Genomic DNA, 12500 nt, shown 5'->3' on the forward strand with positions numbered 1-12500 from the left:
TGGGAGACCGCCTGGGAATACCAGGTGCTGTAAGCTTTTAAAAAAAAAAAAAAGAGTGCCTGAGCTTCAAAAAGCCTTAAAAAGTCTCTGAGATTCTTCAGAAAGCATGAAAGAGTTTGAGTTTTTTCAAAAGTTGTTCTTAGTTTTCTTCACTAATGGTCTAACCTTTTAAATAGCCCAATTTTGGCAGCAGTATTCGCTTACGGCCATACCACCTTGGGCACGCCCGATCTCGTCTGATCTCGGAAGCTAAGCAGGGTCGGGCCTGGTTAGTACTTGGATGGGAGACCGCCTGGGAATACCAGGTGCTGTAAGCTTTTAAAAAAAAAAAAAAAAAAAAAAAGAGTGCCTGAGCTTCAAAAAGCCTTAAAAAGTCTCTGAGATTCTTCAGAAAGCATGAAAGAGTTTGAGTTTTTTCAAAAGTTCTTCTTAGTCTTCTTCACTAATGGTCTAAGCTTTTAAATAAGGCCTGGTTAGTACTTGGATGGGAGGCCGCATGGGAATACTAGGTGTTGTAAGCTTTTTTAAGAAAAAAAAAAAAGAGTCCCTGAGCTTCTTCAAAAAGCCTTAAAAAGTCTCTGAGATTCTTCAGAAAGCATGAAAGAGCTTGAGTTTTTTCAAAAGTTGTTCTTAGTTTTCTTCACTAATGGTCTAACCTTTTAAATAGCCCAATTTTGGCAGCAGTTTTAGCTTACGGCCATACCACCTTGGGCACGCCCGATCTCGTCTGATCTCGGAAGCTAAGCAGGGTCGGGCCTGGTTAGTACTTGGATGGGAGACCGCCTGGGAATACCAGGTGCTGTAAGCTTTTAAAAAAAAAAAAAAAAAAAAAAAAGAGTGCCTGAGCTTCAAAAAGCCTTAAAAAGTCTCTGAGATTCTTCAGAAAGCATGAAAGAGTTTGAGTTTTTTCAAAAGTTCTTCTTAGTCTTCTTCACTAATGGTCTAAGCTTTTAAATAAGGCCTGGTTAGTACTTGGATGGGAGGCCGCATGGGAATACTAGGTGTTGTAAGCTTTTTTAAGAAAAAAAAAAAAAGAGTCCCTGAGCTTCTTCAAAAAGCCTTAAAAAGTCTCTGAGATTCTTCAGAAAGCATGAAAGAGCTTGAGTTTTTTCAAAAGTTGTTCTTAGTTTTCTTCACTAATGGTCTAACCTTTTAAATAGCCCAATTTTGGCAGCAGTTTTAGCTTACGGCCATACCACCTTGGGCACGCCCGATCTCGTCTGATCTCGGAAGCTAAGCAGGGTCGGGCCTGGTTAGTACTTGGATGGGAGACCGCCTGGGAATACCAGGTGCTGTAAGCTTTTAAAAAAAAAAAAAAGAGTGCCTGAGCTTCAAAAAGCCTTAAAAAGTCTCTGAGATTCTTCAGAAAGCATGAAAGAGTTTGAGTTTTTTCAAAAGTTGTTCTTAGTTTTCTTCACTAATGGTCTAACCTTTTAAATAGCCCAATTTTGGCAGCAGTATTCGCTTACGGCCATACCACCTTGGGCACGCCCGATCTCGTCTGATCTCGGAAGCTAAGCAGGGTCGGGCCTGGTTAGTACTTGGATGGGAGACCGCCTGGGAATACCAGGTGCTGTAAGCTTTTAAAAAAAAAAAAAAGAGTGCCTGAGCTTCAAAAAGCCTTAAAAAGTCTCTGAGATTCTTCAGAAAGCATGAAAGAGTTTGAGTTTTTTCAAAAGTTGTTCTTAGTTTTCTTCACTAATGGTCTAACCTTTTAAATAGCCCAATTTTGGCAGCAGTATTCGCTTACGGCCATACCACCTTGGGCACGCCCGATCTCGTCTGATCTCGGAAGCTAAGCAGGGTCGGGCCTGGTTAGTACTTGGATGGGAGACCGCCTGGGAATACCAGGTGCTGTAAGCTTTTAAAAAAAAAAAAAAGAGTGCCTGAGCTTCAAAAAGCCTTAAAAAGTCTCTGAGATTCTTCAGAAAGCATGAAAGAGTTTGAGTTTTTTCAAAAGTTGTTCTTAGTTTTCTTCACTAATGGTCTAACCTTTTAAATAGCCCAATTTTGGCAGCAGTATTCGCTTACGGCCATACCACCTTGGGCACGCCCGATCTCGTCTGATCTCGGAAGCTAAGCAGGGTCGGGCCTGGTTAGTACTTGGATGGGAGACCGCCTGGGAATACCAGGTGCTGTAAGCTTTTAAAAAAAAAAAAAAAAAAAAAAAGAGTGCCTGAGCTTCAAAAAGCCTTAAAAAGTCTCTGAGATTCTTCAGAAAGCATGAAAGAGTTTGAGTTTTTTCAAAAGTTCTTCTTAGTCTTCTTCACTAATGGTCTAAGCTTTTAAATAAGGCCTGGTTAGTACTTGGATGGGAGGCCGCATGGGAATACTAGGTGTTGTAAGCTTTTTTAAGAAAAAAAAAAAAGAGTCCCTGAGCTTCTTCAAAAAGCCTTAAAAAGTCTCTGAGATTCTTCAGAAAGCATGAAAGAGCTTGAGTTTTTTCAAAAGTTGTTCTTAGTTTTCTTCACTAATGGTCTAACCTTTTAAATAGCCCAATTTTGGCAGCAGTTTTAGCTTACGGCCATACCACCTTGGGCACGCCCGATCTCGTCTGATCTCGGAAGCTAAGCAGGGTCGGGCCTGGTTAGTACTTGGATGGGAGACCGCCTGGGAATACCAGGTGCTGTAAGCTTTTAAAAAAAAAAAAAAGAGTGCCTGAGCTTCAAAAAGCCTTAAAAAGTCTCTGAGATTCTTCAGAAAGCATGAAAGAGTTTGAGTTTTTTCAAAAGTTCTTCTTAGTCTTCTTCACTAATGGTCTAAGCTTTTAAATAAGGCCTGGTTAGTACTTGGATGGGAGGCCGCATGGGAATACTAGGTGTTGTAAGCTTTTTTAAGAAAAAAAAAAAGAGTCCCTGAGCTTCTTCAAAAAGCCTTAAAAAGTCTCTGAGATTCTTCAGAAAGCATGAAAGAGCTTGAGTTTTTTCAAAAGTTGTTCTTAGTTTTCTTCACTAATGGTCTAACCTTTTAAATAGCCCAATTTTGGCAGCAGTTTTAGCTTACGGCCATACCACCTTGGGCACGCCCGATCTCGTCTGATCTCGGAAGCTAAGCAGGGTCGGGCCTGGTTAGTACTTGGATGGGAGACCGCCTGGGAATACCAGGTGCTGTAAGCTTTTAAAAAAAAAAAAAAGAGTGCCTGAGCTTCAAAAAGCCTTAAAAAGTCTCTGAGATTCTTCAGAAAGCATGAAAGAGTTTGAGTTTTTTCAAAAGTTGTTCTTAGTTTTCTTCACTAATGGTCTAACCTTTTAAATAGCCCAATTTTGGCAGCAGTATTCGCTTACGGCCATACCACCTTGGGCACGCCCGATCTCGTCTGATCTCGGAAGCTAAGCAGGGTCGGGCCTGGTTAGTACTTGGATGGGAGACCGCCTGGGAATACCAGGTGCTGTAAGCTTTTAAAAAAAAAAAAAAAGAGTGCCTGAGCTTCAAAAAGCCTTAAAAAGTCTCTGAGATTCTTCAGAAAGCATGAAAGAGTTTGAGTTTTTTCAAAAGTTGTTCTTAGTTTTCTTCACTAATGGTCTAACCTTTTAAATAGCCCAATTTTGGCAGCAGTATTCGCTTACGGCCATACCACCTTGGGCACGCCCGATCTCGTCTGATCTCGGAAGCTAAGCAGGGTCGGGCCTGGTTAGTACTTGGATGGGAGCCCGCCTGGGAATACCAGGTGCTGTAAGCTTTTAAAAAAAAAAAAAAGAGTGCCTGAGCTTCAAAAAGCCTTAAAAAGTCTCTGAGATTCTTCAGAAAGCATGAAAGAGTTTGAGTTTTTTCAAAAGTTGTTCTTAGTTTTCTTCACTAATGGTCTAACCTTTTAAATAGCCCAATTTTGGCAGCAGTATTCGCTTACGGCCATACCACCTTGGGCACGCCCGATCTCGTCTGATCTCGGAAGCTAAGCAGGGTCGGGCCTGGTTAGTACTTGGATGGGAGACCGCCTGGGAATACCAGGTGCTGTAAGCTTTTAAAAAAAAAAAAAAGAGTGCCTGAGCTTCAAAAAGCCTTAAAAAGTCTCTGAGATTCTTCAGAAAGCATGAAAGAGTTTGAGTTTTTTCAAAAGTTGTTCTTAGTTTTCTTCACTAATGGTCTAACCTTTTAAATAGCCCAATTTTGGCAGCAGTATTCGCTTACGGCCATACCACCTTGGGCACGCCCGATCTCGTCTGATCTCGGAAGCTAAGCAGGGTCGGGCCTGGTTAGTACTTGGATGGGAGACCGCCTGGGAATACCAGGTGCTGTAAGCTTTTAAAAAAAAAAAAAAAAAAAAAAGAGTGCCTGAGCTTCAAAAAGCCTTAAAAAGTCTCTGAGATTCTTCAGAAAGCATGAAAGAGTTTGAGTTTTTTCAAAAGTTCTTCTTAGTCTTCTTCACTAATGGTCTAAGCTTTTAAATAAGGCCTGGTTAGTACTTGGATGGGAGGCCGCATGGGAATACTAGGTGTTGTAAGCTTTTTTAAGAAAAAAAAAAAAGAGTCCCTGAGCTTCTTCAAAAAGCCTTAAAAAGTCTCTGAGATTCTTCAGAAAGCATGAAAGAGCTTGAGTTTTTTCAAAAGTTGTTCTTAGTTTTCTTCACTAATGGTCTAACCTTTTAAATAGCCCAATTTTGGCAGCAGTTTTAGCTTACGGCCATACCACCTTGGGCACGCCCGATCTCGTCTGATCTCGGAAGCTAAGCAGGGTCGGGCCTGGTTAGTACTTGGATGGGAGACCGCCTGGGAATACCAGGTGCTGTAAGCTTTTAAAAAAAAAAAAAAAAAAAAAGAGTGCCTGAGCTTCAAAAAGCCTTAAAAAGTCTCTGAGATTCTTCAGAAAGCATGAAAGAGTTTGAGTTTTTTCAAAAGTTGTTCTTAGTTTTCTTCACTAATGGTCTAACCTTTTAAATAGCCCAATTTTGGCAGCAGTATTCGCTTACGGCCATACCACCTTGGGCACGCCCGATCTCGTCTGATCTCGGAAGCTAAGCAGGGTCGGGCCTGGTTAGTACTTGGATGGGAGACCGCCTGGGAATACCAGGTGCTGTAAGCTTTTAAAAAAAAAAAAAAGAGTGCCTGAGCTTCAAAAAGCCTTAAAAAGTCTCTGAGATTCTTCAGAAAGCATGAAAGAGTTTGAGTTTTTTCAAAAGTTGTTCTTAGTTTTCTTCACTAATGGTCTAACCTTTTAAATAGCCCAATTTTGGCAGCAGTATTCGCTTACGGCCATACCACCTTGGGCACGCCCGATCTCGTCTGATCTCGGAAGCTAAGCAGGGTCGGGCCTGGTTAGTACTTGGATGGGAGACCGCCTGGGAATACCAGGTGCTGTAAGCTTTTAAAAAAAAAAAAAAAGAGTGCCTGAGCTTCAAAAAGCCTTAAAAAGTCTCTGAGATTCTTCAGAAAGCATGAAAGAGTTTGAGTTTTTTCAAAAGTTGTTCTTAGTTTTCTTCACTAATGGTCTAACCTTTTAAATAGCCCAATTTTGGCAGCAGTATTCGCTTACGGCCATACCACCTTGGGCACGCCCCATCTCGTCTGATCTCGGAAGCTAAGCAGGGTCGGGCCTGGTTAGTACTTGGATGGGAGACCGCCTGGGAATACCAGGTGCTGTAAGCTTTTTAAAAAAAAAAAAAGAGTGCCTGAGCTTCAAAAAGCCTTAAAAAGTCTCTGAGATTCTTCAGAAAGCATGAAAGAGTTTGAGTTTTTTCAAAAGTTGTTCTTAGTTTTCTTCACTAATGGTCTAACCTTTTAAATAGCCCAATTTTGGCAGCACTATTCGCTTACGGCCATACCACCTTGGGCACGCCCGATCTCGTCTGATCTCGGAAGCTAAGCAGGGTCGGGCCTGGTTAGTACTTGGATGGGAGACCGCCTGGGAATACCAGGTGCTGTAAGCTTTTTAAAAAAAAAAAAAAAAAAAAAAGAGTGCCTGAGCTTCAAAAAGCCTTAAAAAGTCTCTGAGATTCTTCAGAAAGCATGAAAGAGTTTGAGTTTTTTCAAAAGTTCTTCTTAGTCTTCTTCACTAATGGTCTAAGCTTTTAAATAAGGCCTGGTTAGTACTTGGATGGGAGGCCGCATGGGAATACTAGGTGTTGTAAGCTTTTTTAAGAAAAAAAAAAAAGAGTCCCTGAGCTTCTTCAAAAAGCCTTAAAAAGTCTCTGAGATTCTTCAGAAAGCATGAAAGAGCTTGAGTTTTTTCAAAAGTTGTTCTTAGTTTTCTTCACTAATGGTCTAACCTTTTAAATAGCCCAATTTTGGCAGCAGTTTTAGCTTACGGCCATACCACCTTGGGCACGCCCGATCTCGTCTGATCTCGGAAGCTAAGCAGGGTCGGGCCTGGTTAGTACTTGGATGGGAGACCGCCTGGGAATACCAGGTGCTGTAAGCTTTTAAAAAAAAAAAAAAGAGTGCCTGAGCTTCAAAAAGCCTTAAAAAGTCTCTGAGATTCTTCAGAAAGCATGAAAGAGTTTGAGTTTTTTCAAAAGTTGTTCTTAGTTTTCTTCACTAATGGTCTAACCTTTTAAATAGCCCAATTTTGGCAGCAGTATTCGCTTACGGCCATACCACCTTGGGCACGCCCGATCTCGTCTGATCTCGGAAGCTAAGCAGGGTCGGGCCTGGTTAGTACTTGGATGGGAGACCGCCTGGGAATACCAGGTGCTGTAAGCTTTTAAAAAAAAAAAAAAGAGTGCCTGAGCTTCAAAAAGCCTTAAAAAGTCTCTGAGATTCTTCAGAAAGCATGAAAGAGTTTGAGTTTTTTCAAAAGTTGTTCTTAGTTTTCTTCACTAATGGTCTAACCTTTTAAATAGCCCAATTTTGGCAGCAGTATTCGCTTACGGCCATACCACCTTGGGCACGCCCGATCTCGTCTGATCTCGGAAGCTAAGCAGGGTCGGGCCTGGTTAGTACTTGGATGGGAGACCGCCTGGGAATACCAGGTGCTGTAAGCTTTTAAAAAAAAAAAAAAGAGTGCCTGAGCTTCAAAAAGCCTTAAAAAGTCTCTGAGATTCTTCAGAAAGCATGAAAGAGTTTGAGTTTTTTCAAAAGTTGTTCTTAGTTTTCTTCACTAATGGTCTAACCTTTTAAATAGCCCAATTTTGGCAGCAGTATTCGCTTACGGCCATACCACCTTGGGCACGCCCGATCTCGTCTGATCTCGGAAGCTAAGCAGGGTCGGGCCTGGTTAGTACTTGGATGGGAGACCGCCTGGGAATACCAGGTGCTGTAAGCTTTTAAAAAAAAAAAAAAGAGTGCCTGAGCTTCAAAAAGCCTTAAAAAGTCTCTGAGATTCTTCAGAAAGCATGAAAGAGTTTGAGTTTTTTCAAAAGTTGTTCTTAGTTTTCTTCACTAATGGTCTAACCTTTTAAATAGCCCAATTTTGGCAGCAGTATTCGCTTACGGCCATACCACCTTGGGCACGCCCGATCTCGTCTGATCTCGGAAGCTAAGCAGGGTCGGGCCTGGTTAGTACTTGGATGGGAGACCGCCTGGGAATACCAGGTGCTGTAAGCTTTTAAAAAAAAAAAAAAAAAAAAAAGAGTGCCTGAGCTTCAAAAAGCCTTAAAAAGTCTCTGAGATTCTTCAGAAAGCATGAAAGAGTTTGAGTTTTTTCAAAAGTTCTTCTTAGTCTTCTTCACTAATGGTCTAAGCTTTTAAATAAGGCCTGGTTAGTACTTGGATGGGAGGCCGCATGGGAATACTAGGTGTTGTAAGCTTTTTTAAGAAAAAAAAAAAAGAGTCCCTGAGCTTCTTCAAAAAGCCTTAAAAAGTCTCTGAGATTCTTCAGAAAGCATGAAAGAGCTTGAGTTTTTTCAAAAGTTGTTCTTAGTTTTCTTCACTAATGGTCTAACCTTTTAAATAGCCCAATTTTGGCAGCAGTTTTAGCTTACGGCCATACCACCTTGGGCACGCCCGATCTCGTCTGATCTCGGAAGCTAAGCAGGGTCGGGCCTGGTTAGTACTTGGATGGGAGACCGCCTGGGAATACCAGGTGCTGTAAGCTTTTAAAAAAAAAAAAAAAAAAAAAAAAGAGTGCCTGAGCTTCAAAAAGCCTTAAAAAGTCTCTGAGATTCTTCAGAAAGCATGAAAGAGTTTGAGTTTTTTCAAAAGTTCTTCTTAGTCTTCTTCACTAATGGTCTAAGCTTTTAAATAAGGCCTGGTTAGTACTTGGATGGGAGGCCGCATGGGAATACTAGGTGTTGTAAGCTTTTTTAAGAAAAAAAAAAAAAGAGTCCCTGAGCTTCTTCAAAAAGCCTTAAAAAGTCTCTGAGATTCTTCAGAAAGCATGAAAGAGCTTGAGTTTTTTCAAAAGTTGTTCTTAGTTTTCTTCACTAATGGTCTAACCTTTTAAATAGCCCAATTTTGGCAGCAGTTTTAGCTTACGGCCATACCACCTTGGGCACGCCCGATCTCGTCTGATCTCGGAAGCTAAGCAGGGTCGGGCCTGGTTAGTACTTGGATGGGAGACCGCCTGGGAATACCAGGTGCTGTAAGCTTTTAAAAAAAAAAAAAAGAGTGCCTGAGCTTCAAAAAGCCTTAAAAAGTCTCTGAGATTCTTCAGAAAGCATGAAAGAGTTTGAGTTTTTTCAAAAGTTGTTCTTAGTTTTCTTCACTAATGGTCTAACCTTTTAAATAGCCCAATTTTGGCAGCAGTATTCGCTTACGGCCATACCACCTTGGGCACGCCCGATCTCGTCTGATCTCGGAAGCTAAGCAGGGTCGGGCCTGGTTAGTACTTGGATGGGAGACCGCCTGGGAATACCAGGTGCTGTAAGCTTTTAAAAAAAAAAAAAAGAGTGCCTGAGCTTCAAAAAGCCTTAAAAAGTCTCTGAGATTCTTCAGAAAGCATGAAAGAGTTTGAGTTTTTTCAAAAGTTGTTCTTAGTTTTCTTCACTAATGGTCTAACCTTTTAAATAGCCCAATTTTGGCAGCAGTATTCGCTTACGGCCATACCACCTTGGGCACGCCCGATCTCGTCTGATCTCGGAAGCTAAGCAGGGTCGGGCCTGGTTAGTACTTGGATGGGAGACCGCCTGGGAATACCAGGTGCTGTAAGCTTTTAAAAAAAAAAAAAAGAGTGCCTGAGCTTCAAAAAGCCTTAAAAAGTCTCTGAGATTCTTCAGAAAGCATGAAAGAGTTTGAGTTTTTTCAAAAGTTGTTCTTAGTTTTCTTCACTAATGGTCTAACCTTTTAAATAGCCCAATTTTGGCAGCAGTATTCGCTTACGGCCATACCACCTTGGGCACGCCCGATCTCGTCTGATCTCGGAAGCTAAGCAGGGTCGGGCCTGGTTAGTACTTGGATGGGAGACCGCCTGGGAATACCAGGTGCTGTAAGCTTTTAAAAAAAAAAAAAAAAAAAAAAGAGTGCCTGAGCTTCAAAAAGCCTTAAAAAGTCTCTGAGATTCTTCAGAAAGCATGAAAGAGTTTGAGTTTTTTCAAAAGTTCTTCTTAGTCTTCTTCACTAATGGTCTAAGCTTTTAAATAAGGCCTGGTTAGTACTTGGATGGGAGGCCGCATGGGAATACTAGGTGTTGTAAGCTTTTTTAAGAAAAAAAAAAAAGAGTCCCTGAGCTTCTTCAAAAAGCCTTAAAAAGTCTCTGAGATTCTTCAGAAAGCATGAAAGAGCTTGAGTTTTTTCAAAAGTTGTTCTTAGTTTTCTTCACTAATGGTCTAACCTTTTAAATAGCCCAATTTTGGCAGCAGTTTTAGCTTACGGCCATACCACCTTGGGCACGCCCGATCTCGTCTGATCTCGGAAGCTAAGCAGGGTCGGGCCTGGTTAGTACTTGGATGGGAGACCGCCTGGGAATACCAGGTGCTGTAAGCTTTTAAAAAAAAAAAAAAGAGTGCCTGAGCTTCAAAAAGCCTTAAAAAGTCTCTGAGATTCTTCAGAAAGCATGAAAGAGTTTGAGTTTTTTCAAAAGTTCTTCTTAGTCTTCTTCACTAATGGTCTAAGCTTTTAAATAAGGCCTGGTTAGTACTTGGATGGGAGGCCGCATGGGAATACTAGGTGTTGTAAGCTTTTTTAAGAAAAAAAAAAAGAGTCCCTGAGCTTCTTCAAAAAGCCTTAAAAAGTCTCTGAGATTCTTCAGAAAGCATGAAAGAGCTTGAGTTTTTTCAAAAGTTGTTCTTAGTTTTCTTCACTAATGGTCTAACCTTTTAAATAGCCCAATTTTGGCAGCAGTTTTAGCTTACGGCCATACCACCTTGGGCACGCCCGATCTCGTCTGATCTCGGAAGCTAAGCAGGGTCGGGCCTGGTTAGTACTTGGATGGGAGACCGCCTGGGAATACCAGGTGCTGTAAGCTTTTAAAAAAAAAAAAAAGAGTGCCTGAGCTTCAAAAAGCCTTAAAAAGTCTCTGAGATTCTTCAGAAAGCATGAAAGAGTTTGAGTTTTTTCAAAAGTTGTTCTTAGTTTTCTTCACTAATGGTCTAACCTTTTAAATAGCCCAATTTTGGCAGCAGTATTCGCTTACGGCCATACCACCTTGGGCACGCCCGATCTCGTCTGATCTCGGAAGCTAAGCAGGGTCGGGCCTGGTTAGTACTTGGATGGGAGACCGCCTGGGAATACCAGGTGCTGTAAGCTTTTAAAAAAAAAAAAAAAGAGTGCCTGAGCTTCAAAAAGCCTTAAAAAGTCTCTGAGATTCTTCAGAAAGCATGAAAGAGTTTGAGTTTTTTCAAAAGTTGTTCTTAGTTTTCTTCACTAATGGTCTAACCTTTTAAATAGCCCAATTTTGGCAGCAGTATTCGCTTACGGCCATACCACCTTGGGCACGCCCGATCTCGTCTGATCTCGGAAGCTAAGCAGGGTCGGGCCTGGTTAGTACTTGGATGGGAGCCCGCCTGGGAATACCAGGTGCTGTAAGCTTTTAAAAAAAAAAAAAAGAGTGCCTGAGCTTCAAAAAGCCTTAAAAAGTCTCTGAGATTCTTCAGAAAGCATGAAAGAGTTTGAGTTTTTTCAAAAGTTGTTCTTAGTTTTCTTCACTAATGGTCTAACCTTTTAAATAGCCCAATTTTGGCAGCAGTATTCGCTTACGGCCATACCACCTTGGGCACGCCCGATCTCGTCTGATCTCGGAAGCTAAGCAGGGTCGGGCCTGGTTAGTACTTGGATGGGAGACCGCCTGGGAATACCAGGTGCTGTAAGCTTTTAAAAAAAAAAAAAAGAGTGCCTGAGCTTCAAAAAGCCTTAAAAAGTCTCTGAGATTCTTCAGAAAGCATGAAAGAGTTTGAGTTTTTTCAAAAGTTGTTCTTAGTTTTCTTCACTAATGGTCTAACCTTTTAAATAGCCCAATTTTGGCAGCAGTATTCGCTTACGGCCATACCACCTTGGGCACGCCCGATCTCGTCTGATCTCGGAAGCTAAGCAGGGTCGGGCCTGGTTAGTACTTGGATGGGAGACCGCCTGGGAATACCAGGTGCTGTAAGCTTTTAAAAAAAAAAAAAAAAAAAAAAAGAGTGCCTGAGCTTCAAAAAGCCTTAAAAAGTCTCTGAGATTCTTCAGAAAGCATGAAAGAGTTTGAGTTTTTTCAAAAGTTCTTCTTAGTCTTCTTCACTAATGGTCTAAGCTTTTAAATAAGGCCTGGTTAGTACTTGGATGGGAGGCCGCATGGGAATACTAGGTGTTGTAAGCTTTTTTAAGAAAAAAAAAAAAGAGTCCCTGAGCTTCTTCAAAAAGCCTTAAAAAGTCTCTGAGATTCTTCAGAAAGCATGAAAGAGCTTGAGTTTTTTCAAAAGTTGTTCTTAGTTTTCTTCACTAATGGTCTAACCTTTTAAATAGCCCAATTTTGGCAGCAGTTTTAGCTTACGGCCATACCACCTTGGGCACGCCCGATCTCGTCTGATCTCGGAAGCTAAGCAGGGTCGGGCCTGGTTAGTACTTGGATGGGAGACCGCCTGGGAATACCAGGTGCTGTAAGCTTTTAAAAAAAAAAAAAAAAAAAAAAGAGTGCCTGAGCTTCAAAAAGCCTTAAAAAGTCTCTGAGATTCTTCAGAAAGCATGAAAGAGTTTGAGTTTTTTCAAAAGTTGTTCTTAGTTTTCTTCACTAATGGTCTAACCTTTTAAATAGCCCAATTTTGGCAGCAGTATTCGCTTACGGCCATACCACCTTGGGCACGCCCGATCTCGTCTGATCTCGGAAGCTAAGCAGGGTCGGGCCTGGTTAGTACTTGGATGGGAGACCGCCTGGGAATACCAGGTGCTGTAAGCTTTTAAAAAAAAAAAAAAGAGTGCCTGAGCTTCAAAAAGCCTTAAAAAGTCTCTGAGATTCTTCAGAAAGCATGAAAGAGTTTGAGTTTTTTCAAAAGTTGTTCTTAGTTTTCTTCACTAATGGTCTAACCTTTTAAATAGCCCAATTTTGGCAGCAGTATTCGCTTACGGCCATACCACCTTGGGCACGCCCGATCTCGTCTGATCTCGGAAGCTAAGCAGGGTCGGGCCTGGTTAGTACTTGGATGGGAGACCGCCTGGGAATACCAGGTGCTGTAAGCTTTTAAAAAAAAAAAAAAGAGTGCCTGAGCTTCAAAAAGC

The 12500-nt window shown here is 41.5% G+C and overlaps 37 non-coding genes across 37 annotated transcripts in view; all 37 read left to right on the forward strand.

Moving 5' to 3' along the window:
- Positions 1-36, forward strand: part of LOC143709284 (5S ribosomal RNA) — a 119-nt gene extending 83 nt beyond the window's left edge. The window contains exon 1 of the ribosomal RNA XR_013194045.1: positions 1-36. This exon is cut by the window's left edge and continues 83 nt beyond it. This is a non-coding gene — a ribosomal RNA (5S ribosomal RNA).
- A 162-nt stretch (positions 37-198) lies between these two features.
- Positions 199-317, forward strand: LOC143709287 (5S ribosomal RNA). Its single transcript, XR_013194047.1, has one exon. It is a non-coding gene; the product is annotated as a 5S ribosomal RNA (ribosomal RNA).
- A 372-nt stretch (positions 318-689) lies between these two features.
- LOC143709288 (5S ribosomal RNA) lies at positions 690-808 on the forward strand. Its single transcript, XR_013194048.1, has one exon. It is a non-coding gene; the product is annotated as a 5S ribosomal RNA (ribosomal RNA).
- Positions 809-1182: 374 nt separating this feature from the next.
- On the forward strand, positions 1183-1301 carry LOC143709289 (5S ribosomal RNA). The gene has a single exon (XR_013194049.1). It is a non-coding gene; the product is annotated as a 5S ribosomal RNA (ribosomal RNA).
- Positions 1302-1463: 162 nt separating this feature from the next.
- On the forward strand, positions 1464-1582 carry LOC143709290 (5S ribosomal RNA). The gene has a single exon (XR_013194050.1). It is a non-coding gene; the product is annotated as a 5S ribosomal RNA (ribosomal RNA).
- A 162-nt stretch (positions 1583-1744) lies between these two features.
- On the forward strand, positions 1745-1863 carry LOC143709291 (5S ribosomal RNA). The gene has a single exon (XR_013194051.1). It is a non-coding gene; the product is annotated as a 5S ribosomal RNA (ribosomal RNA).
- Positions 1864-2025: 162 nt separating this feature from the next.
- LOC143709184 (5S ribosomal RNA) lies at positions 2026-2144 on the forward strand. Its single transcript, XR_013193955.1, has one exon. It is a non-coding gene; the product is annotated as a 5S ribosomal RNA (ribosomal RNA).
- Positions 2145-2516: 372 nt separating this feature from the next.
- On the forward strand, positions 2517-2635 carry LOC143709185 (5S ribosomal RNA). Its single transcript, XR_013193956.1, has one exon. It is a non-coding gene; the product is annotated as a 5S ribosomal RNA (ribosomal RNA).
- Positions 2636-2997: 362 nt separating this feature from the next.
- On the forward strand, positions 2998-3116 carry LOC143709187 (5S ribosomal RNA). Its single transcript, XR_013193957.1, has one exon. It is a non-coding gene; the product is annotated as a 5S ribosomal RNA (ribosomal RNA).
- A 162-nt stretch (positions 3117-3278) lies between these two features.
- Positions 3279-3397, forward strand: LOC143709188 (5S ribosomal RNA). Its single transcript, XR_013193958.1, has one exon. It is a non-coding gene; the product is annotated as a 5S ribosomal RNA (ribosomal RNA).
- Positions 3398-3560: 163 nt separating this feature from the next.
- LOC143709229 (5S ribosomal RNA) lies at positions 3561-3679 on the forward strand. Its single transcript, XR_013193995.1, has one exon. It is a non-coding gene; the product is annotated as a 5S ribosomal RNA (ribosomal RNA).
- Positions 3680-3841: 162 nt separating this feature from the next.
- LOC143709189 (5S ribosomal RNA) lies at positions 3842-3960 on the forward strand. Its single transcript, XR_013193959.1, has one exon. It is a non-coding gene; the product is annotated as a 5S ribosomal RNA (ribosomal RNA).
- A 162-nt stretch (positions 3961-4122) lies between these two features.
- LOC143709191 (5S ribosomal RNA) lies at positions 4123-4241 on the forward strand. Its single transcript, XR_013193961.1, has one exon. It is a non-coding gene; the product is annotated as a 5S ribosomal RNA (ribosomal RNA).
- A 371-nt stretch (positions 4242-4612) lies between these two features.
- On the forward strand, positions 4613-4731 carry LOC143709192 (5S ribosomal RNA). The gene has a single exon (XR_013193962.1). It is a non-coding gene; the product is annotated as a 5S ribosomal RNA (ribosomal RNA).
- A 169-nt stretch (positions 4732-4900) lies between these two features.
- LOC143709193 (5S ribosomal RNA) lies at positions 4901-5019 on the forward strand. Its single transcript, XR_013193963.1, has one exon. It is a non-coding gene; the product is annotated as a 5S ribosomal RNA (ribosomal RNA).
- Positions 5020-5181: 162 nt separating this feature from the next.
- On the forward strand, positions 5182-5300 carry LOC143709194 (5S ribosomal RNA). Its single transcript, XR_013193964.1, has one exon. It is a non-coding gene; the product is annotated as a 5S ribosomal RNA (ribosomal RNA).
- A 163-nt stretch (positions 5301-5463) lies between these two features.
- Positions 5464-5582, forward strand: LOC143709236 (5S ribosomal RNA). Its single transcript, XR_013194001.1, has one exon. It is a non-coding gene; the product is annotated as a 5S ribosomal RNA (ribosomal RNA).
- Positions 5583-5744: 162 nt separating this feature from the next.
- On the forward strand, positions 5745-5863 carry LOC143709195 (5S ribosomal RNA). The gene has a single exon (XR_013193965.1). It is a non-coding gene; the product is annotated as a 5S ribosomal RNA (ribosomal RNA).
- A 372-nt stretch (positions 5864-6235) lies between these two features.
- LOC143709196 (5S ribosomal RNA) lies at positions 6236-6354 on the forward strand. Its single transcript, XR_013193966.1, has one exon. It is a non-coding gene; the product is annotated as a 5S ribosomal RNA (ribosomal RNA).
- Positions 6355-6516: 162 nt separating this feature from the next.
- LOC143709198 (5S ribosomal RNA) lies at positions 6517-6635 on the forward strand. The gene has a single exon (XR_013193967.1). It is a non-coding gene; the product is annotated as a 5S ribosomal RNA (ribosomal RNA).
- A 162-nt stretch (positions 6636-6797) lies between these two features.
- On the forward strand, positions 6798-6916 carry LOC143709199 (5S ribosomal RNA). Its single transcript, XR_013193968.1, has one exon. It is a non-coding gene; the product is annotated as a 5S ribosomal RNA (ribosomal RNA).
- A 162-nt stretch (positions 6917-7078) lies between these two features.
- Positions 7079-7197, forward strand: LOC143709200 (5S ribosomal RNA). The gene has a single exon (XR_013193969.1). It is a non-coding gene; the product is annotated as a 5S ribosomal RNA (ribosomal RNA).
- A 162-nt stretch (positions 7198-7359) lies between these two features.
- LOC143709201 (5S ribosomal RNA) lies at positions 7360-7478 on the forward strand. Its single transcript, XR_013193970.1, has one exon. It is a non-coding gene; the product is annotated as a 5S ribosomal RNA (ribosomal RNA).
- Positions 7479-7849: 371 nt separating this feature from the next.
- On the forward strand, positions 7850-7968 carry LOC143709203 (5S ribosomal RNA). The gene has a single exon (XR_013193972.1). It is a non-coding gene; the product is annotated as a 5S ribosomal RNA (ribosomal RNA).
- Positions 7969-8342: 374 nt separating this feature from the next.
- LOC143709204 (5S ribosomal RNA) lies at positions 8343-8461 on the forward strand. Its single transcript, XR_013193973.1, has one exon. It is a non-coding gene; the product is annotated as a 5S ribosomal RNA (ribosomal RNA).
- Positions 8462-8623: 162 nt separating this feature from the next.
- Positions 8624-8742, forward strand: LOC143709205 (5S ribosomal RNA). Its single transcript, XR_013193974.1, has one exon. It is a non-coding gene; the product is annotated as a 5S ribosomal RNA (ribosomal RNA).
- Positions 8743-8904: 162 nt separating this feature from the next.
- Positions 8905-9023, forward strand: LOC143709206 (5S ribosomal RNA). Its single transcript, XR_013193975.1, has one exon. It is a non-coding gene; the product is annotated as a 5S ribosomal RNA (ribosomal RNA).
- A 162-nt stretch (positions 9024-9185) lies between these two features.
- On the forward strand, positions 9186-9304 carry LOC143709207 (5S ribosomal RNA). Its single transcript, XR_013193976.1, has one exon. It is a non-coding gene; the product is annotated as a 5S ribosomal RNA (ribosomal RNA).
- A 371-nt stretch (positions 9305-9675) lies between these two features.
- LOC143709209 (5S ribosomal RNA) lies at positions 9676-9794 on the forward strand. The gene has a single exon (XR_013193977.1). It is a non-coding gene; the product is annotated as a 5S ribosomal RNA (ribosomal RNA).
- Positions 9795-10156: 362 nt separating this feature from the next.
- On the forward strand, positions 10157-10275 carry LOC143709210 (5S ribosomal RNA). The gene has a single exon (XR_013193978.1). It is a non-coding gene; the product is annotated as a 5S ribosomal RNA (ribosomal RNA).
- Positions 10276-10437: 162 nt separating this feature from the next.
- On the forward strand, positions 10438-10556 carry LOC143709211 (5S ribosomal RNA). Its single transcript, XR_013193979.1, has one exon. It is a non-coding gene; the product is annotated as a 5S ribosomal RNA (ribosomal RNA).
- Positions 10557-10719: 163 nt separating this feature from the next.
- On the forward strand, positions 10720-10838 carry LOC143709230 (5S ribosomal RNA). Its single transcript, XR_013193996.1, has one exon. It is a non-coding gene; the product is annotated as a 5S ribosomal RNA (ribosomal RNA).
- A 162-nt stretch (positions 10839-11000) lies between these two features.
- On the forward strand, positions 11001-11119 carry LOC143709212 (5S ribosomal RNA). Its single transcript, XR_013193980.1, has one exon. It is a non-coding gene; the product is annotated as a 5S ribosomal RNA (ribosomal RNA).
- Positions 11120-11281: 162 nt separating this feature from the next.
- Positions 11282-11400, forward strand: LOC143709213 (5S ribosomal RNA). Its single transcript, XR_013193981.1, has one exon. It is a non-coding gene; the product is annotated as a 5S ribosomal RNA (ribosomal RNA).
- A 372-nt stretch (positions 11401-11772) lies between these two features.
- Positions 11773-11891, forward strand: LOC143709215 (5S ribosomal RNA). Its single transcript, XR_013193983.1, has one exon. It is a non-coding gene; the product is annotated as a 5S ribosomal RNA (ribosomal RNA).
- A 170-nt stretch (positions 11892-12061) lies between these two features.
- On the forward strand, positions 12062-12180 carry LOC143709216 (5S ribosomal RNA). The gene has a single exon (XR_013193984.1). It is a non-coding gene; the product is annotated as a 5S ribosomal RNA (ribosomal RNA).
- Positions 12181-12342: 162 nt separating this feature from the next.
- On the forward strand, positions 12343-12461 carry LOC143709217 (5S ribosomal RNA). The gene has a single exon (XR_013193985.1). It is a non-coding gene; the product is annotated as a 5S ribosomal RNA (ribosomal RNA).
- The last annotated feature ends 39 nt before the right edge of the window (positions 12462-12500 follow it).

The sequence above is a fragment of the Siphateles boraxobius genome, unplaced genomic scaffold (assembly GCF_051911475.1).
Source record: "Siphateles boraxobius isolate OS27281-9 unplaced genomic scaffold, OSU_SipBor_1 453, whole genome shotgun sequence".
Lineage (NCBI taxonomy): Eukaryota > Metazoa > Chordata > Actinopteri > Cypriniformes > Leuciscidae > Siphateles > Siphateles boraxobius.